The sequence below is a fragment of the Phacochoerus africanus genome, chromosome 4, assembly GCF_016906955.1.
Source record: "Phacochoerus africanus isolate WHEZ1 chromosome 4, ROS_Pafr_v1, whole genome shotgun sequence".
Taxonomy (NCBI): Eukaryota; Metazoa; Chordata; class Mammalia; order Artiodactyla; family Suidae; genus Phacochoerus; species Phacochoerus africanus.
The window spans coordinates 51418972-51438501 of record NC_062547.1 but is presented as its reverse complement, the minus strand read 5'-3'; the positions used below and the strand labels follow the sequence as shown (position 1 = coordinate 51438501).

At 37.9% G+C, this 19530-nt stretch overlaps 1 pseudogene; it reads right to left on the bottom strand.

Annotated features, from left to right (window-relative positions):
- Window positions 1-371: 371 nt before the first annotated feature.
- On the bottom strand, window positions 372-1418 carry LOC125124514 (serine/threonine-protein phosphatase 2A 56 kDa regulatory subunit gamma isoform-like; annotated as a pseudogene).
- Between the last annotated feature and the right edge of the window lie 18112 nt (window positions 1419-19530).

The following is a 19530-nucleotide window of genomic DNA, read 5'->3' as shown; positions in this document are numbered from 1 at the left end:
AAGTCAATTCTGTGGTACAAACTTTGTTGGGCAAAATAAGTACTTGTACAAAAGTTGAAAAATATTTTTACTGCAGCTATTTCAATATGCAATGTTAGTGAAACTGCCCCTGCCATGATGAAGCTACATTCCTATTCTATAACAACATTCAAGTCACACCCTAGCTGTTTTCATGTTACTCTCTTTTTTACTATCCAGGGGTTTGCCGTGGCTAGGTTTTCTAGTTTAAACCACACTTCTCATTTATTCATTTTCAGCTTATCTTTCAAGTTCTCCGCCTTAAACCACTGGGTGCAGAAGTCAAACAGTTTCTGGTTCATCTCCATGAAGAGTTTCAGTGAGATGTATATCAAGCCATGTATCCTCTTGTATCAGTGTGTCTTTGAGTTGCGGTACAAGGATGGAAACATGATGGGCAAGGATCTTGGCTGCATTGTCCCTGGTCCGGCTTACTATGTACTCATTATTCCAGTAATAGAGCACTCAATCGGCCACCCAGAAGTGTGGACTGGAGACACACTTGGCCACCTGCCAGAATAGAGGCTCCATGAACTTCACAAACATGTATGGCTTGATGATGTCCAGAATCTCTTCTAACTCATTTAGGAACATTACTTCTTTTGATCTGTGTGTCTTTGGCCAGTACTTGATAAGGGCCATTACCACTGGTTCAGTGAGGGTTCTGTCCTTTTCTAAAAAGTGTACTACACAGTAGCCAGTTGAGGATTGAAACTTCACTCTTTGCAAAGATGGTAACACCTTCAGTAAGAAAATCTTGTGCTCTTCTTTTAGTGGTAAGGCAAATCTATTATTTATACCTCAATATTTCCAGTTATTCTGCTATGACATTGTGATGCTCTGTTTCATAAATAAATCTATGAAATATTTATCTGTTTTCTGATGTAAGCTCTTGAGCCTAAGAATTTTGCATCAATTCTGTGAAGGGTAGTTTTAGGAAAATCTCTCTCTCAATAATCTTCACCGTCAAAGAGCTCTAAAAGCTGCAATACGAACTTCTGATCAATGTATTTCTCGCTATACTAGGTTGGAAATCTGGAGACTCTAAAAATCTTAAGAAAAATTCATAAACAAGCTGGAGGTGAGGTCAGCCTGCTTATAAATTTGGCTCATCTTCCCCTGGGTCAAATTCTACCCCTGTAGGGTTGGAGGAAGTGGTCATGTTCAAAACATGGTAACTGAAAACATATGGACTACTTCTGGGTAAATAAGCTCTGTGATTACATTCCAATTATGGGTTATATATTCTATAATTTCACTTAAATCAGCCCATTTGATTTCCTTCCACTTTAGGTCACTTAGTGGATTGGAAACAAAGTCAAAGAGGATACAACACTGAGGTAACTTCTGGATAAAATCTTCACTTGATCAGCAGGAGGAACATCTTTTAAAGAAGGTTTTTTAATTTTTTTTATTTTATCACATCTGTAGTTGTATAATGATCATGACAATCTGATTTCACAGGATTTCCATCCCACAACCCAAGCACATCTCCCTACCACCCAAACTGTCTCCTCTGGAGACCATCAGTTTTTCAATGTCTGTGAGTCAGCATCTGTTCTGCAAAGAAGTTCAGTATGTCCTTTATTCAGATTCCACATGTCAGTGAAAGCATTGATGTTGGTGTCTCATTGTATGGCTGACTTTACTTAGCATGATAATTTCTAGGTCCATCCATGTTACCAAAAATGCTGGCGTTTTGTTCCTTTTAATGGCTGAGTAATATTCCATTGTGTATATGTACTACATCTTCTTGATCCATTCCTCTGTTGATGGACATTTAGGTTGTTTCCATGTCTTGGCTATTGTAAATAGTGCTGCAGTGAACACTGGAGTACATGTGTCTTTGTGAGTCATGGTTTTCTCTGGATAGATGCCCAGGAGTGGGATTGCTGGATCAAATGGTAGTTCTATGTTTAGTTTCCTGAGGAATCTCCACAATGCTTTCCACAGTGGTTGCACCAATTTACAATCCCATGAACAGGGTACTAGGGTTCCTTTTTTTCCACACCCTCTCTAGCACTTATTGTTTGTAGGCTTTTTGATGATGGCCATTTTGGCTGGTGTAAAGTGGAACCTCATAGTGGTTTTGATTTGCATTTCTCTAATAATGAGTGATGTTGAACATCTTTTCATGTTTTTTGGCCATCTGTATGTCTTCTTTGGAGAACTGTCTGTTTAGATCTTCTGCCCATTTTTTGATGGGGTTGTTTGTTTTTTTGGTATTGAGCTTCAGAAGTTGTTTATAAATTTTGGAGATAAATCCCTTGTCAGTTGATTCACTTGCAAAGATTTTCTCCCATTCTGTGGGTTGTCTTTTTGTTTTGTTTAGGGTTTCCTTTGCTATGCAGAAACTTTTCAGTTTGATTAGGTACCTTTTGTTTATTTTTGTTTTTACTGTCATTACTCTAAGAGGCGGATCTGAGAAGATGTTGCTATCGTTTATGTCAGAGAGTGTTTGGCCTATGTTTTCCTCTAAGAATTTTATAGTGTCTGGTCTTATATCTAGGTCTTTAATCCATTTGGAGTTTATTTTTGTGTATGGTGTTGGGGGGGCTCTAATTTCATTCTTTTCCATGTGGCTGTCCAGTTTTCCCAGCACCACTTATTAAACAAACTGTCCTTTCTCCATTGTATAGTCTTGCCTCCTTTGTCATAGATTAGTTGGCTGTAGGTGTGTGGGTTGAATTCTGGGCTTTCTATCCTGTTCCACTGATCTATATGTCTGTCTTTGTGCCAGTACTATGCAGTTTTGATGACTGTTGCTTTGTAGTATAGTCTGAAGTCCAGGAGCCTGATTCCTCCAGCTCCATTTTTCTTTTTCAGGATGTCTTTGGCTATTCTGGATCTTTTGTGCTTTCAAACAAACTTTAAACTATTTTCTTTACTCTACCCTGCATATTCTTTTCACAGGAGACTTGACCTTTTGTGGACCCAATGTCATTGACCACTTCATGTGTGATTTTTTCTCACTCTTGGAACTTGTCTGCAGGGACACCTACAGGCTTAGAATGCTGGTGGCTGCTAACAGTAGGGAAGCATGTGCTTGCTCATTTCTTTCATGCTACTCATCTCCTACATGGTCATCCTGAGCTCCCTGAAATCTCTGGGCTCTGAAGGAAGATGCAAACCCTCTTTATCTGTGGCTCCCACTTTACAGTAGCAGTAATCTTCTCCGTCCCTTGTGTATTCACCTATATGTCCTGTGGTCACTTACCCTGCAGACAAGTTGATGAGTGTGTTCTTTGCAATCTTCACTCCCATGTTAAACCCACTCATTTACACAGTGAGAAACACTGAAGTAAAAAACCATGAGGATTTTGTTGAGGAGGAGAGTAACTGAGGTTGCTCACTGTGCTGAGAAGGTGATGATTTATATACATAGGCAGGATTATACTTGTAAACTGTGAAAGAAAATTTAGACATTTTGCAGATCATTGATAGGAAAAAGTGTCTAGAATCTAACATTTGTTGAATCTTCAATAATGGCTAGGCATTTATTAGGTATTTTGACAACTTCATATGCACTTTACCAAGGCTTCACCATGCATATTCATAGCTTCAGAACAGATAATGGAAAGAACTCTCTAAACCCCTAGTTCGATGATTGTAGAATATGTTTTTCTCAACATATTACTTGCCCCTACTTTATCCAATTCTCCACATGAGTTACTTGGATGAATTTGGCCTTTCTATCAAACTTCATTTGAGAATTCTTGATTTTTATAACCTGTGGTAAAAGCAAATAATAAGTAAAAATCTTTGATAAGTGCACAAGGGAAAAAGAGAGAGTGAAAGAATCATTGCAGATTTTTTTTTTTGGCTGTGCAATGAATTTACCAAAAGCAAAAATGGAGTCATCCTCAAAATAAGGAATAATTCATAATCTAGTTACTATAATGGCTCAAAATTAAGTCAGACATTTGATATATTTTTTCCTTAAATATAGATTTATTCAATCTGGATATTTTGTGCTTCCAAACAAACTTTAAAATATTTTTTTCAAGTTCTATGAAAAATGTCCTTGGTAGTTTGATAGGGATTGCATTGAATCTGTAGATTGCCTTAGGTAGCATAGTCATTTTGATAATATTAACTCTTCCAATCCATGAGCACGGTATATCTTTCCATCTATTTGTGTCATCTTTGATTTCATTCATCAGTGTCTTATAGTTTTCAGAGTACAGGTCTTTTTTCTCTTTAGGTAGGTTTACTCCTAGGTATTTTATTCTTTTGGATGAAATGGTAAATGGGATTGCTTCCCTAATTTCTCTTTCTGATATTTCATTATTAGTGTATAAAAATGCCATCGATATCTGTGTATTAATTTTGTATCCTGTGACTTTGCCAAATTCGTGGATGAGCTCAACAGTTTTCTGGTAGAGTCTTTAGGATTCTCTAGGTATAGTATCATGTCATCTGCAAATAGTGATAGTTTTACTCTTTCCTTTCCAATTTGGATTCCTTTTATTTGTTTTACTTCTCTGATTGCTGTGGCTAGGACTTCCAAAGCTATGTTGAAGAGTAGTGGCGAGAGCGGACATCCTTGTCTTGTTCCTGATCTCAGCAGGAATTCTTTCAGCTTTTCACCATTGAGAATGATGTTCACTGTGGGTTTGTCATATATGGCCTTTATTATGTTGAGGTAAGTTCACTCTATGTCTATTTTCTGAAGGGTTTTTTTTTTATCAGAAATGGGTGTTGGATTTTGTCAAAGGCTTTTTCTGCATCTATTGAGATGACCATTTTGTTTTTATTCTTCAGTTTGATAACACAGTGTATCACACTGATTGATTTGCAGATATGAAGAATTCTTGCATACCTGGGATAAATCCCACTTGATCATGATGTACAATCCTTTTTATGTATTGTTGGATGTGGTTTGCTAGTATTTTGTTGAGGATTTTTGCATAGATGTTCATCAGTGAAGTTGGCCTGTAGTTTTCTTTTTTTGTGGTATCTTTGTCTGGTTTTGGTATCAGGGTGTTGGTGGCCTCATAGAATGAGTTTGGGAGTATCCCTTCCTCTGCAGTTTTTTGGAATAATTTCAGAAGTATAGGTGTTAGCTCTTCTCTAAATGTATGATAGAATTCACCTGTGAAGCCATCTGGCCCTGGACTTTTGTTTGTTGGAAGTTTTTTAATCACAGTTTCAATTTCAGTTCTTGTGATTGGTCCATTCATCTTATCTATTTCATCTTGGTTTAGTCTTGGAAGATCATACTTTTCTAAGAATTTGTCCATGTCTTCTAGGTTTTCCATTTTATTGGCATATAGTTGCATATAGTAGTCTCTTATGATCCTTTGTATTTCTGTGATGTCCATTGTTACTTCTCCTTTTTCATTTCTAATTTTATTGATCTGAGTCCTCTCTCTTTTTTGCTTGATAAGTCTGGCTAGTGGTTTATCAATTTTGTGGATCTTTTAAAAGAACCAGCTTTTTGTTTCATTGATCTTTTCTATGGTTTTCTTCATTTCTACTTCATTGATTTCTGCTCTGATCTTTATGATTTCTTTCCTTCTACTCACTTTAGGTCTTGTCTGTTCTTCTCTCTTGAGCTTCTTTAGATGTAAAGTTAGCTTGTTTATTTGGGCTTTTTCTTGTTTCCTGAGGTGGGCTTGTATTGCTATAAACTTTCCTCTTAGAACAGCTTTTGCTGCATCCCATAGGTTTTGGAGTGTTGTATCTTTGTTGTCCTTTGCCTCTAGGTATTTTCTAATTTCCTCTTTGATTTCTTCAGTGATCCATTGGTTGTTTAGTAGCATGTTGTTGAGTCTCCACGTGTTTGTGTTTTTTGCAGTTTTTTTTCTTGTTGTTGGTTTCAAGTTGTATAGCGTTGTGGTTGGAAAAGATGCTTGATATGATTTCAATTTTCTTAAAGTTACTGAGGTTGGATTTGTAGCCCAGGATGTGCTCAATCTTAGAGAATGATCCATGTGAACTTGAGAAGAATGTGTATTCTGTTGCTTTTGGCTGGAATGTCCTATAAATATCTATTAAATCCATCTGGTCTAATGCCTCATTCAGGGCCTGTGTTTCCTTATTGATTATCTGTCTAGATGATCTGTCCATTGCTGTAAGTGTGGTGTTAAAGTTCCCCACTATTATCATGTTATTGTTGAATTGTCCTTTTAAGGTTGTTAGAAGTTGCCTTATATATTGTGGTGAACCTATATTGGGTGTGTAGATATTTAAAATTGTTATATCATCTTCTTGGAGTGATCCTTTGATCATTATGTAATGTCCTTCTTTGTCCCTGAGAATACTCTTCATTTTAAAGTCTATTTTGTCTGATATGAATTATTGCTACTCCAGCTTTCTTTTGATCCCCATTTGCATGAATTATTTTCTTCCATCCTCTCACTTTCAATTTGTATGTGTCCCTAGAAGTGAAGTGGGTCTCTTGAAGATAGTGTATATATATGGATCTTGTTTTTGTATCCATTCAGCCAGTCCATGTCTTTTGGTTGGGGCTTTTAGTCCATTAACATTTAAGATAATTATTGATATATATGTTCTTATTGCCATTTTATTAATTGCTTTGGATTTGTTTTTGTTGCTCTTTTTTTATTCCCTTCTTTTCTTGTTTTCTCCTCTTCTTGTTTGATGACTATATTTAGTGTTGTATTTGAGTTGATTTTTCTTTGTTTGTTTATCAATTGTAGATTTCTGGTTTGCAGTTATCCTGAAGTTTTGATATGTGTCTATATGTATATGAGATTGTTTTTTGTTGTTGTTCTCTTAATTGCAAGTTCATCTCCAGTGTCCTGCATTTGTACCCACCTCTTCTCATGATTTCTGAATTTGGTGGTATAATTGTGCATGGATGATTTTGTATCTTTATTGTATATATACCTTTACTGGTGAGCCTTGTCATTTGTGGAATTTTTGTTTCCTGTTGCTGTCTTTTCTTTTCTGCCTAGAGAAGTTCCTTTAGTATTTGCTGTAAGGCTGGGTTATTGTTGCTAAATTATCTCAGCTTTTTCTTATCTGTGAAGGTTTTGATTTCTCCTTCAAATCTTAATGAGAGCCTTGCTGGGTAGAGTAATCTTGGTTGGAGTTTTTTTCCCTTTCATCACGTTAAGTATATCATGCCACTCCCTTCTGGCCTGCAGAGGTTCTGCTGAAAAATCTGCTGATAACCTTATTGGGGTTCCCTTGTATGTTATTTGTTTCTTTTCCCTATCTGCTTTCAAGATTTTGTCTTTAATTTTGGTCAGTTTGATTAATATGTGTCTCAGTGTATTCCTCCTTGGGTTTATTTTATATGGTACTCGTTGAGCTTCCTGTATTTGAGTGGGTGGTTCCTTTCCCATGTTAGGGAAGTTTTTGGCTATTATCCCTTGGAATATTTTTTCTGTCCCCTTCTCTCTTCTCCTTCTGGCACCCCTATAATGCAGATGTTAGTGCATTTCATGTTGTCCCAGAGTTCTCTGAGACTCTCTTCATTTGTTTTCAATCTTTTTTTTTTGTATTTTTTTCTAATCTGTCTTCCACCTCACTTATTCAGCTTATTCATTCTCTGCCTCCTGTATTCTGCTGATAGCTGCTTCTAGTGAATTTTTTATTTCAGTTATTGTTTCCTCTTATTCTTTAGAGGACATATCATGCTGCACAGGTCTGGCATGCCTAGACCAACACAATATATCCTCATTCAGCTGACCATATGAATACCTTATGCCTTTAGGTCTTTGTTCTTAAGCTCAAATCATTTACCAGCACTGCAACTGTTTTTCAAGCAGGAATATGGGATAAAGTAAGACAGGACAAGATGGAGTTTTCAGCATAGAAAATAGAAGCAAAGAGGCTAATAAAATATTGTAGAAACATGTATTGTGACACAGCACAAATGAACCTTTCCATAGGAGAAAAACTCATGGACTTAGATAACAGACTTGTGGTTGCCAAGGTGGATGTGGAGGGAGTGTGATGGACTGGGACTCTGGGGTTAATAGATACAATGTATTGCATTTGGAGTGTATAAGCAATGAGATTGTGCTGTATGGAGCTGGGAACTATATCTAGTCATCTATGATGGAGCATGATAATGTGAGAAAAAGAAACTATATATGTATGTGTGACTGGGTCTCCATGCTGTACAATAGAAAATTGACAGAACACTGTAAACCACCTATAATGGAAAAAATAAAAATCATTAAAAAAAGATGTTCCTTTGCACTCATTGTTAAGAATGCCTCCTGAGCAAAAATTGCCATCTGATTTTTTTTATTTATAATTTTTAAAAAAAAAATTTTCCCACCGTACAGCATGGGGATCAAGTTATTCTTCATGTATACATTTTCCCCCCACCCTTTGTTCTGTTGCAATATGAGTATCTAGACATAGTTCTCAATGCTACTCAGCAGGATCTCCTTGTGATTATTTTTGATTCTTAAAAAAAAAAGCAAAATATATAGGGGAGTAAGTATATTTCTCCTAAAATTAATGAGGAAAGTACTGTTTGGATGTTGTATGAGGATACATTGCTTTAACATGGACATTTAATTTAATGAAAATATTAGGCATTTTGTGAGGGCAACAACATCATAATTGGTTAAAGGCCAACTGTGGGGCATACATTTTGGTAGGTTATTTACATACTTTATTTAACTCTCTTAATGTAGCAACATGTATTATTAAAGAGGTTTTTTTTTTTCTCCATTTCATAGAAGAAAATAAGACTCATGGGAGTTAAGCGATAATATCAAGTCTTTTCTATTATTTCTTCTACTCTATCCACTTCAACATACTCCTTGATATCATGATGTGAAAATACCAAAACAAAGGTCTGATCATTGGCCACATTGTGAAGATTGTTACTGAGTCATTCTTCCTGTTTTTTTTTTAGGAATGAGGATTTTCTTCTCTTCAGGTGATCATTGACCTACAGTTCCCAGGCTTCTTGCAGAATCTTGATTCCTCTTACATCATGGAAAAACTAAGTAATGATTTCACTTATGCAGATGTGGTACTGGTCATGGGCCTCTCAAAAAGTGAAATGTAAGGGGCAGAATAAGTGAAATTCAAATGGTCAAATTTCAAAGGAAGTGACACTCACATGAAAGGAGGAAAATTAACTCAATCACTGTGGAGATTGATACTCTGGGCATGAGAGTAGCACCTTGAAGAGCTACATAGTTCCTATTTCTATAGGGTTTTTCCCATCTTTATCTCATAGTGTTAACATTTATTACTGGAAAAAAATGGCTCCATGGTCAATTTACTTCAGGAAATTTTGACTTCTTTAACTTAGCCCCAAAATACTGTTCAGTCCTTACAGTGGAAAGAGTGCAATGGACCAGATATAAAACATTACATTTTTAAAATGATTTCTATTTTTTCAATTATAGTTGGTTTACAGTGTTCTGTCAATTTTCTACCATAAAAGGTTATATTATGTAAACAAGGGTTGTATTTGTGTGGAATTTTAATTCCAGTGAGGAAAAGATGGATAATAGGCAAGTAAACAGAAAAAAGAAGAACCCACAGCAAATATAATACTCAATGGAGAAAAACTGAAAGCCTTCCCACTCAAATCTCAAACAAGACAGGGATGCCCACTCTCACCACTGTTATTCAACATAGTATTGGAAGTCCTAGCCACAGCAATCAGACAAACAAAAGAAATAAAATGCATCCAAAAGGCATCTGTATGCAGATGACATGATACTATACATAGAAAACCCTAAGGACTCAACCCCAAAACTACTCAAACTTATCAACAAAGACAGCAAAATAGCAGGATATAAGATTAACATTCAGATTAACATTCATTATATTTCTTTCTTTTTTTTTGTCTTTTTGCTATTTCTTGGGCTGCTCCTGCGGCATATGGAGATTCCCAGGCTAGGGGTCGAATCGGAGCGGTAGCCACCAGTCTACACCAGAGCCACAGCAACGCGTGATCCGAGCTGCGTCTGCAACCTGCACCACAGATCACGGCAACACCAGATTGTCAACCCACTGAGCAAGGGAAGGGACTGAACCCGCAACCTCATGGTTCCTAGTCGGATTTGTTAACCACTGCGCCACGACGGGAACTCCCAGTCATATTTCTGTGTACTAACAATGAAACTCTAGAAAAGGAATATAAAAACACAATACCTTTTAAAATTGCACCCCCCAAAATCAAATACCTGGGAATACACCTGACCAAGGAGGCAAAGGACCTATATGCTGAGAACTATAAAATATTAATCAAGGAAATTAAGGAAGATGTAAAGAAATGGAAAGATTTTCCATGCTCCTGATTCAGAAAAATATTGTAGAAATGGCCATACTACCCAAAGCAATCTACAGATTCAATGCAATCCCTATCAAATTACCCAGGACATTTTTCACAGAACTACAACAAACAATCCAAACATTTATATGGAACCACAAAAGACCCAGAATTGCCAAAGCAATCCTGAGGAACAAAAACCAAGCAGGAGGCATAACTCCCCAAGACCTCAAGCAATATTACAAAGCCACAGTAATCAAGACAGTGTGGTACTGGTACCAAAACAGACAGACAGACCAATGGAACAGAATAGAGAAGCCAGAAATAAACCCTGACACCTATGGTCAATTCATCTTTGACAAGGGAGGCAAGAACATAAAATGGGAAAAAGATAGTCTATCCAGCAAGAATTGCTGGGAAACCTGGACAGCTACATGCAAATCAATGAAACTAGAACACACCCTCACACCATACACAAAAATAAACTCAAAAATGTCTGAAAGACTTAAATATAAGACAAGACACCATCAATCTCCTGGAAGAGAATATAGGCAAAACATTCTCTGACATCAACCTTACAAATGTTTTCTCAGGTAAGTCTCCCAAAGCAACAGAAATAAAAGCAAAAATAAACCATTGGGATCTAATCAAACTGACAAGCTTTTGCACAGCAAAGGAAACCCAAAATAAACCCAAAAGACAATTTACAGAATGGGAGAAAATAGTTTCAAGTGATACAACTGACAAGGGCTTAATCTCTAGAATATACAAACAACTTACACAACTCAACAGTGAAAAAAACTAACAACCCAATGGAAAAATGGGGAAAAGACCTGAATAGACATTTTTCCAAAGAAGATGTACAGATGGCCAACAAGCATATGAAAAAGTACACAACATCTCTGATTATTAGAGAAATGCAAATCAAAACTACCATGAGATACCACCTCACACCAGTCAGAATGGCCATCATTAATAAATCCACAAATAACAAATGCTGGAGGGGTTGTGGAAAAAAGGGAGCCCTCCTGCGCTGTTGGTGGGAATGTAAGCTGGTACAACCACTATGGATATCAGTATGGAGGTACCTTAGAAATCTATACATAGAACTACCATATGACCCAGCAATCCCACTCTTGGCCATATATCCAGACAAAACTTTCCTTAAAAAGGACACATGCACCTACATGTTCATTGCAGCTTTATTCACAATAGCCAAAACATGGAAACAACTGAAATGTCCATCGGCACATGATTAGATCAGGAAGACCTGGTATATATACACAATGGAACACTACTCAGCCATAAAAAAGATGGAAATAATGCCATTTGCAGCAACATGGATGGAACTAGAGACCCTCATTCTGAGTGAAGTAAGTCAGAAAGAGAAAGACAAATACCATATGATATCAGTCATATCTGGTATCAATTACAGGGCATAAAGGAACCTTTCCACAGAAAAGAAAATCATGGACTTGGAGAATAGAATTGTGGCTGCCCAGGGGGAGGGGGAGGGAGTTGGATGGATTGGGAGCTTGGGGTTAACTGATGCAAACTATTTCTTTTGGAATGGATTAACAATGAGATCCTGCTGTGTAGAACTGAGAACTATGTCTAGATATTACAACAGAGCATGACAACGGGAGAAAAAATTATGTATACATGTATGTGTAACTGGGTCCCTATACTGTACAGTGGAAAAAAATTGTGTTGGGGGAAATAACAATAAAAAAAGAAGTTAGTAATGGGTCTGATGAAAAACATTTTATAAGAAGGTGATGCAGGAGAGAAGAATTAGATATAGATTTGTGTGTGTTTTTTTTTTTTTGTCTTTTTGCTATTCTTTGGGCTGCTCCCGCAGCATATGGAGGTTCCCAGGCTAGGGGTTGAATCGGAGCTGTAGCCACTGGCCTACGCCAGAGCCACAGCAACGCGGGATCTGAGCCGAGTCTGCAACCTACACCACAGCTCACGGCAATGCCGGATCATTAACCCACTGAGCAAGGGCAGGGACCGAACCTGCAACCTCATGGTTCCTAGTCGGATTCGTTAACCACTGCGCCACGACGGGAACTCCTAGATTTGTGTTTTAAGAAGAGCTAGAATTCCAGTTTGGGCAATGTTTAAATAATCATATTATCCTCCTTTAATATTATTTTTTCAATAAGTTGGTTATTTAAATAGATGAATTTGATGGGAGCCATATATCTGAGAAGTAAGAAAACATAGTTTCTGGGAGAATGAACTTTTATTACTATTTATATATATAATGCATAGATTATATAGAGATAGATAATCACAAATAGGTGATAAATTTATGGTATTATTATTTTAGAGATGGAAGTGATTAAGGAACAAAATGTCTAAAAAAGCACGCTTGAGGAGCAATAGTGAAAAAATAATCAAGGAATACCACCGTACTTATATCTAAATGGAGTGAATATAATGTTAGTAGAGGTAATCCAAGATAAGAGTTTGGCCCATCACCCGTGCGAATCATATTCAGTAAAACTGGGAGTTCCCATCGTGGCGCAGTGGTTAACAAATCCGACTAGGAACCATGAGGTTGCAGGTTCGGTCCCTGCCCTTCCTCAGTGGGTTAATGATCCGGCATTGCCGTGAGCTGTGGTGTAGGTTGCAGACTCGGCTCAGATCCCGCATTGCTGTGGCTCTGGCGTAGGCTGGCGGCTACAGCTGCGTTTAGACCCCTAGCCTGGGAACCTCCATATGCTGCGGGAGCAGCCCAAAGAAATAGCAAAAAGACAAAAAAAAAAAAAGCATATTCAGTAAAACTGAAAAGCTCTCCATATGCTGCGGGAGCAGCCCAAAGAAATAGCAAAAAGACAAAAAAAAAAAAAGCATATTCAGTAAAACTGAAAAGCTCTTCATTTTCAGGAGACTTCCTAGAGCACATGGTCAAGTAGGTTAATAAACTAATTGCACTTTATAAAGTGTGTTGAAGTTCATTGACTTTTTTTTTTACTTTTAAAAGTTAGAAAAAGAATGAAAGCTAAAATCTCAAATATTTCAAAATTGAAAACATGTCATTTGAGGATACTTATTACTATGCAGTGAAAAACAATTTAGATCTTATTTTTTTTCTGGCTAAGGAGAATTTTAAAATCCTTTATAATGGCAACTATCCTGCTGTTACATGTGACAATATATTTCCAGTAATAAATATTAACACTATATTTTAATATTAGTCCTAAAAGATATGGAGAGCAGCAGATTAGGTGATAGAAAAATCCAGTCCTGGTACTAGGTGCCCAGGAAAAAGTTCTATTGATTTTTCTTCATCTGTACCATCAGGCAGATCAACCATGTGTAGCCATTCTTCCACTTATGAAGAAAACATGGTTGTGGAGCAAATAATTGATTGGTTAATACCATGACCTCACTTTGTGTTTGGGGAGCATCAACTAGGCCTGGCTCCATCATCTAGGCCTCTGCTCCTAGGAGAAGTAGATCACTGCAGGATTAGATGGGAATTCACTGATGGGGATTATTGCCTCAGTCAGCAGAGACACAGCCTCAAAAGGATGTCATTGAAATGATGCAAGTCTACACATTTTGAAATCCTGTGCCATTTGAAAATGGCACTCTGCCATATTTTACCCCAGGTCTATTATCCAAAGGAGAACATTTAAGTAATGATGTTTCTTCTATGACGTGAAATGGAAACTGTTGACACATTAAACTCAGAGCTAAAGGACAGACATAGTTCCATGAATGATTTTTGTAAACAGTTTCTAAAGGCTGACTTTTTGGCAACCTTTTTTTAATTTAGATGAAACTTGAATTCCTCTGCCATCCACAAGTGTTGCTTCTTACATAAATGCTTGCACACTTAGAAAATCTGTTTTAAATCTTTTTTTCAAAGCCATTTGAAAGTCTAGACCTATCAAAATAATACCTCCTTAAGTGATTGGGTGATTTGTTCTCAGTGCAGGTCCTGATTTACTTGCCTCCGTGATTAGACTTGCCAAGTTGAACATGTCATGATTAGACTTGCCAAGTTGAACATGTCATGACATGTCTTGACATGTCATGATTTCTAGCTCTTTGGTAGGTAAGAGTTTCTGTTAGTACATCCTGGGTGGAGCCAAATGTTTAGTTACCCTGACAGGATCCTAGAAGGCACAGGTGATACCACCCAACAAAGTCATATGATTCTTAACATGCAGTGACTTTTTTTCTTCTGGAAAAACTTATTTTTAAAGCTTAAGTAGTTTTTGATTGCAATGGTATCCTTGAGCAGTTCTACAACATAAATGGAAAGCAAGACTTGGTTCCTCAGAAGAATTCCTAACTTATCAAGATACTCTATTCTGAGATAGGCAAACAGTTATATTACCTCCTAAGGGCCTGATATTTCCTGGCTTGCTGTTGTCTTTTTTATTTTTCTTTTTACCACTGCACAGGTGGCATATGGAAATTCCCAGGCTAGGGGTCAAATTAGACCTGCAGCTGCCAGCCTACACCAGAGTCACAGCAATGTGGGATCCTAGCCAGATCTGCAACCTCCACCACAGTTCACAGCAAAGTCAGATCCCTAATCCACGAAGCAAGGCCAAGAATCGAACTGCATCCTCATGGATACTATTTGGGTTCTTAACCTGATAAGCCACCATGGGAAGGCCAGCTGTTGCCATTTTTTCTTGTTTATTTTTCATTCATAACTATTTGAGTACATCCCGCACTTAGCTCTTGTCTTTCAATTAAACTCCCATTCATGAGTTTGATATTATTTAAATATTTGCTTATGCCCTGGATTAAATGGTATTTTTTCAATCCTTATGTGGTGCTGACCCTTGAATTACTGCGGTTGCATACCAGGTTCCCAGGTAGAACAGGACTATCAGATGATTTGCCAGGAATTTGCCATTTTACTGGTGGAATATTATTGCCCAAAATTACAGAGGATGAAGTACAGCAACAACTTAGTCATCATTTTTGAACTAATTAGTCAAACTATTTTAATGAGTAGAGGTGTAATTTGAGTTGGATTAACAAAGATGATCTTGCACACTCAAAAAGCTATATTTTAGTATACAGAGCAGTGAAGTGTGGTTTAAAGGTATGAATTGGATACTTTAACTGTGCTTACCATCTGTGGAACATTGGGTATAAAGCAAATTATTCAACTTCCTCTGGGCTTGTTTTGTGCATATGTTGCCAAGAGCTCTGAAGTATCACCATCCAAATCCCTCAGGAGAGCATGTAAAGGGAGGGATCTAATTTATTTCCAGAGACCAAGCTCAAGAGAGTATGGGAAACAGGGCTGTTAGCATTCCAAACCTTCTGAAGTGAAGGGAAGTGGGATGGAGCCCAAGAGAGCCAATGTAAAGTGCTAAGTACAAGTGTAAATGATGGACAATAGATCTTCACAAGGGAAAAAAAATCATTTTTTTCAAACAGGAGATATTTAAAGGCTTTATTCAAGTGGTAATGGAAAAAAAAGAAGACAGAATGGGGCTTCCTTGGTAACTGGGTTAGTTTCCATCCTTAGTGCCTAGCACTGAATCCTAAACCTTTTTTGCTAAAAATACAGCAATAAAATGTTCATTTTGTCTAATGGTCATTTTTTCAAATGTACTAAGTAACCAATAATTTAAAGTATTTATAGGGTTTATAGCAATTTATACATAAGCTGTTTTGAAGAGGTTTTTGTTCTCTCTCTCTCTTTAAGATTATTTTACCTAACATATTTTTCTCCACAAGCAGAAGGCACGTAAGTGACATTTCCACAGGGCAGGCAGTAAATATTGGCCACTCTTCCACTCCCAAATTAGTACATTTTCCTTAGGGACCAAATGATGATGCTCCCTGGTGTATTTAGGTACAAATCCAGGCACTGCACTAAATATGGGATCAGGGATGTGAATGTTCCCAGTATAGTAAGGAAATGGAAGTCATCAAGTAGAAATTCCCTCCATTTCCTCTCCTTAAAATGCTCACTTTACAAAATTCTAAAGAGATGTGACTCAGCCAAGCTACAAATATAGACACCCTTCCTTGATGCCATAAAGCTCTGCTTCTCCTGCCCCTCTTCCCTAAGTTGTCCCTTACCCTCAAGCGACCCCTTGCTGCCTCCAACTTTGGCAGAGTCTACAAATACACAGGTTCCTTCCCACTGAAAATTACTTTCACTCAAAGCTGCACTTTGAAGCTATAAGCTAACACCTGATTTCTTTGCTATGTTGGCAAAGAGTTCCAAAAAAGCAGTTTCTCAGTGCCACCTGGAGTCCCTTAGAACCTGCTTTTCTAAAGACATCATTTCTACCCTAAAGGACTCTTCATGACCTCAGAGCCACCCTTCTGGTGACAAACACTAATGTCAAATCAAATGACCTTTTCTCAGTACTCAGTTTCCTTGACTTAATGTCACATTTGACACTACTCCTTCTCCTTCCCAGTGTGTGTCCTTCATATTGCCACAAACTGCCTAAAACAGAGGCAATCCACAGAGAATGTGTGAAGGATGGACAACACTACGTTTTCCTGATTCTCTTCAATACTCTTGTGTACTCTGCACTGATTTTTTCACCTTCAAGTCTGTCACTGCAGATTTCCACTTGCAACTCTTTTGAGACATGCACGTATCATCCATCACCCTTACAGATCTCATCCGCTATGCCCTAATCATAAAGGATCACTGCAGAATCCCGCATCCCACCTTAACCTCCTTCAGGTGCCACAAACACTGCTCCTGAGATCCCTTCAGACCAAAGACACAGAGTGTTTTCTCCCACTCCCCACTGTAAAATAACCTGGAAATACGTGGTATTTTACCACATCCATGAAGTTTCACCACTTTCCAAATCACTCAAGTTTGCCATCTAAGAAATCAAATCAAAAACAAGCTGGGAGACATAAAACCTGTGAGATGGCCCTGGTTTTGTCACTAACCAACACTGTGAATTCAAGGAAGTTAATTAAGCCCTGGATTTCATTTCTTTTTTTTCTATAATTTTTTTATTTTCCCACTGTACAGCAAGGGGGTCAGGTTATCCTTACATGAATACATTACAATTACATTTTTCCCCCAGCCTTTCTTCTGTTGCAACATGAGTATCTAGACAAAGTTCTCAATGCTATTCAGCAGGATCTCCTTGTAAATCTATTCTAAGTTGTGTCTGATAAGCCCAAGCTCCCGATCCCTCCCACTCCCGCCCCCTCCCATCAGGCAGCCACAAGTCTCTTCTCCAAGTCCATGATTTTCTTTTCTGAGGAGATGTTCATTTGTGCTGGATATTAGATTCCAGTTATAAGTGATATCATGTGGTATTGGTCTTTGTCTTTCTGGCTCATTTCACTCAGGATGAGATTCTCTAGTTCCATCCATGTTGCTGCAAATGGCATTATGTCATTCTTTTTTATGGCTGAGTAGTATTCCATTGTGTATATATACCACTTCTTCCAAAACCAATCATCTGTCGATGGACATTTGGGTTGTTTCCATGTCCTGGCTATTGTGAATAGTGCTGCAATGAACATGCGGGTGCACGTGTCTCTTTTAAGTAGAGTTTTGTCTGGATAGATGCCCAAGAGTGGGATTGTGGAGTCATATGGAAGTTTCTATGTATAGATTTCTAAGGTATCTCCAAACTGTTCTCCATAGTGGCTGTACCAGTTGACATTCCCACCAACAGTGCAGGAGGGTTCCCTTTTCTCCACAGCCCCTCCAGCACTTGTTATTTGTGGATTTATTAATGATGGCCATTCTGACTGGTGTGAGGTGATATCTCATGGTAGTTTTGATTTGCATTTCTCTTATAATTTGTGATGTTGAGCATTTTTTCATGTGTTTGTTGGCCATCTGTATGTCTTCTTTGGAGAACAGTCTATTCAGGTCTTTTGCCCATTTTTCCATTGATTGATTGGTTTTTTTGCTGTTGGGTTGTATAAGTTGTTTATATATTCTAAAGATTAAGCCCTTGTCAGTTGCATCATTTGAAACTATTTTCTTCCATTCTGTAAGTTGTCTTTTTGTTGTCTTTTGGGTTTCCTTTGCTGTGCAAAAGCTTTTCAGTTTGATGAGGTCCCATGGGTTTATTTTTGCTCTAATTTCTGTTGCTTTGGGAGACTGACCTGAGAAAATATTCATGATGTTGATGTCAGAGAGTGTTTTGCCTATGTTTTCTTCTAGGAGTTTGATGGTGTCCTGTCATATATTTAAGTCTTTCAGCCATTTTGAGTGTATTTTTGTGCATGGTGTGAGGGTGTGTTCTCGTTTCATTGCTTTGCATGCAGCTGTCCAGGTTTCCCAGCAATGCTTGCTGAATAGACTTTCTTTTTCCCATTTGATGTTCTTGCCTCCCTTGTCAAATATGAATTGACCATAGGTGTCAGGATTGATTTCCGGGTTCTCTATTCTGTTCCATTGGTCTGTCTGTCTGTTTTGATACTAGTACCACACTGTTTTGATGACTGTGGCTTTGTAGTATTTCTTGAAGTCTGGGAGAGTTATGCCTCCTGCTTGGTTTTGGTTTCTCAGGATTGCTTTGGCAATTCTGGGTCTTTTGTTGTTTCGTATAAATGTTTGGATTGTTTGTTCTAGTTCTGTGAAAAATGTCAGGGGTGATTTGATAGGGATTGCATGGAATCTGTAGATTGCTTTGGGTAGTATGGCCATTTTTACAATATTGATTTTCCCAATCCAGGAACATGGAATATCTTTCCATTTCTTTACATCTTATTTGATTTCTTTGATTAAAGTTTTATAGTTCTCAGCATACAGGTCCTTTACCTCCTTGGTCAGGTGTATTCCGAGGTATTTTAAAAGGTATCGTATTTTTGTATTCCTTTTCTAATAGTTCATTGCTGGTATACAGAAATGCAACTGACTTCTGAATGTTAATCTTATATCCTGCTACTTTGCTGAATTTATTAATCAGTTCAAATAGGTTTGGGGTTGAGTCCTTAGGGTTTTCTTTTTTTTTTTTTTGTCTTTTTGTCTTTGTTGTTGTTGTTGTTGCTATTTCTTGGGCTGCTCCCGTGGCATATGGAGGTTCCCAGGCTAGGGGTTGAATTGGAGCTGTAGCCACCGGCCTACGCCAGAGGCACAGCAACGCGGGATCCGAGCCGCGTCTGCAACCTACACCACAGCTCACGGCAACGCCGGATCGTTAACCCGCTGAGCAAGGGCAGGGACCGAACCCGCAACCTCATGGTTCCTAGTCGGATTCGTTAACCACTGCGCCACAACGGGAACTCCAGGGTTTTCTATGTATAGTATCAGGTCATCTGCATACAGTGACAGTTTTATCTCTTCTCTTCCTATATGG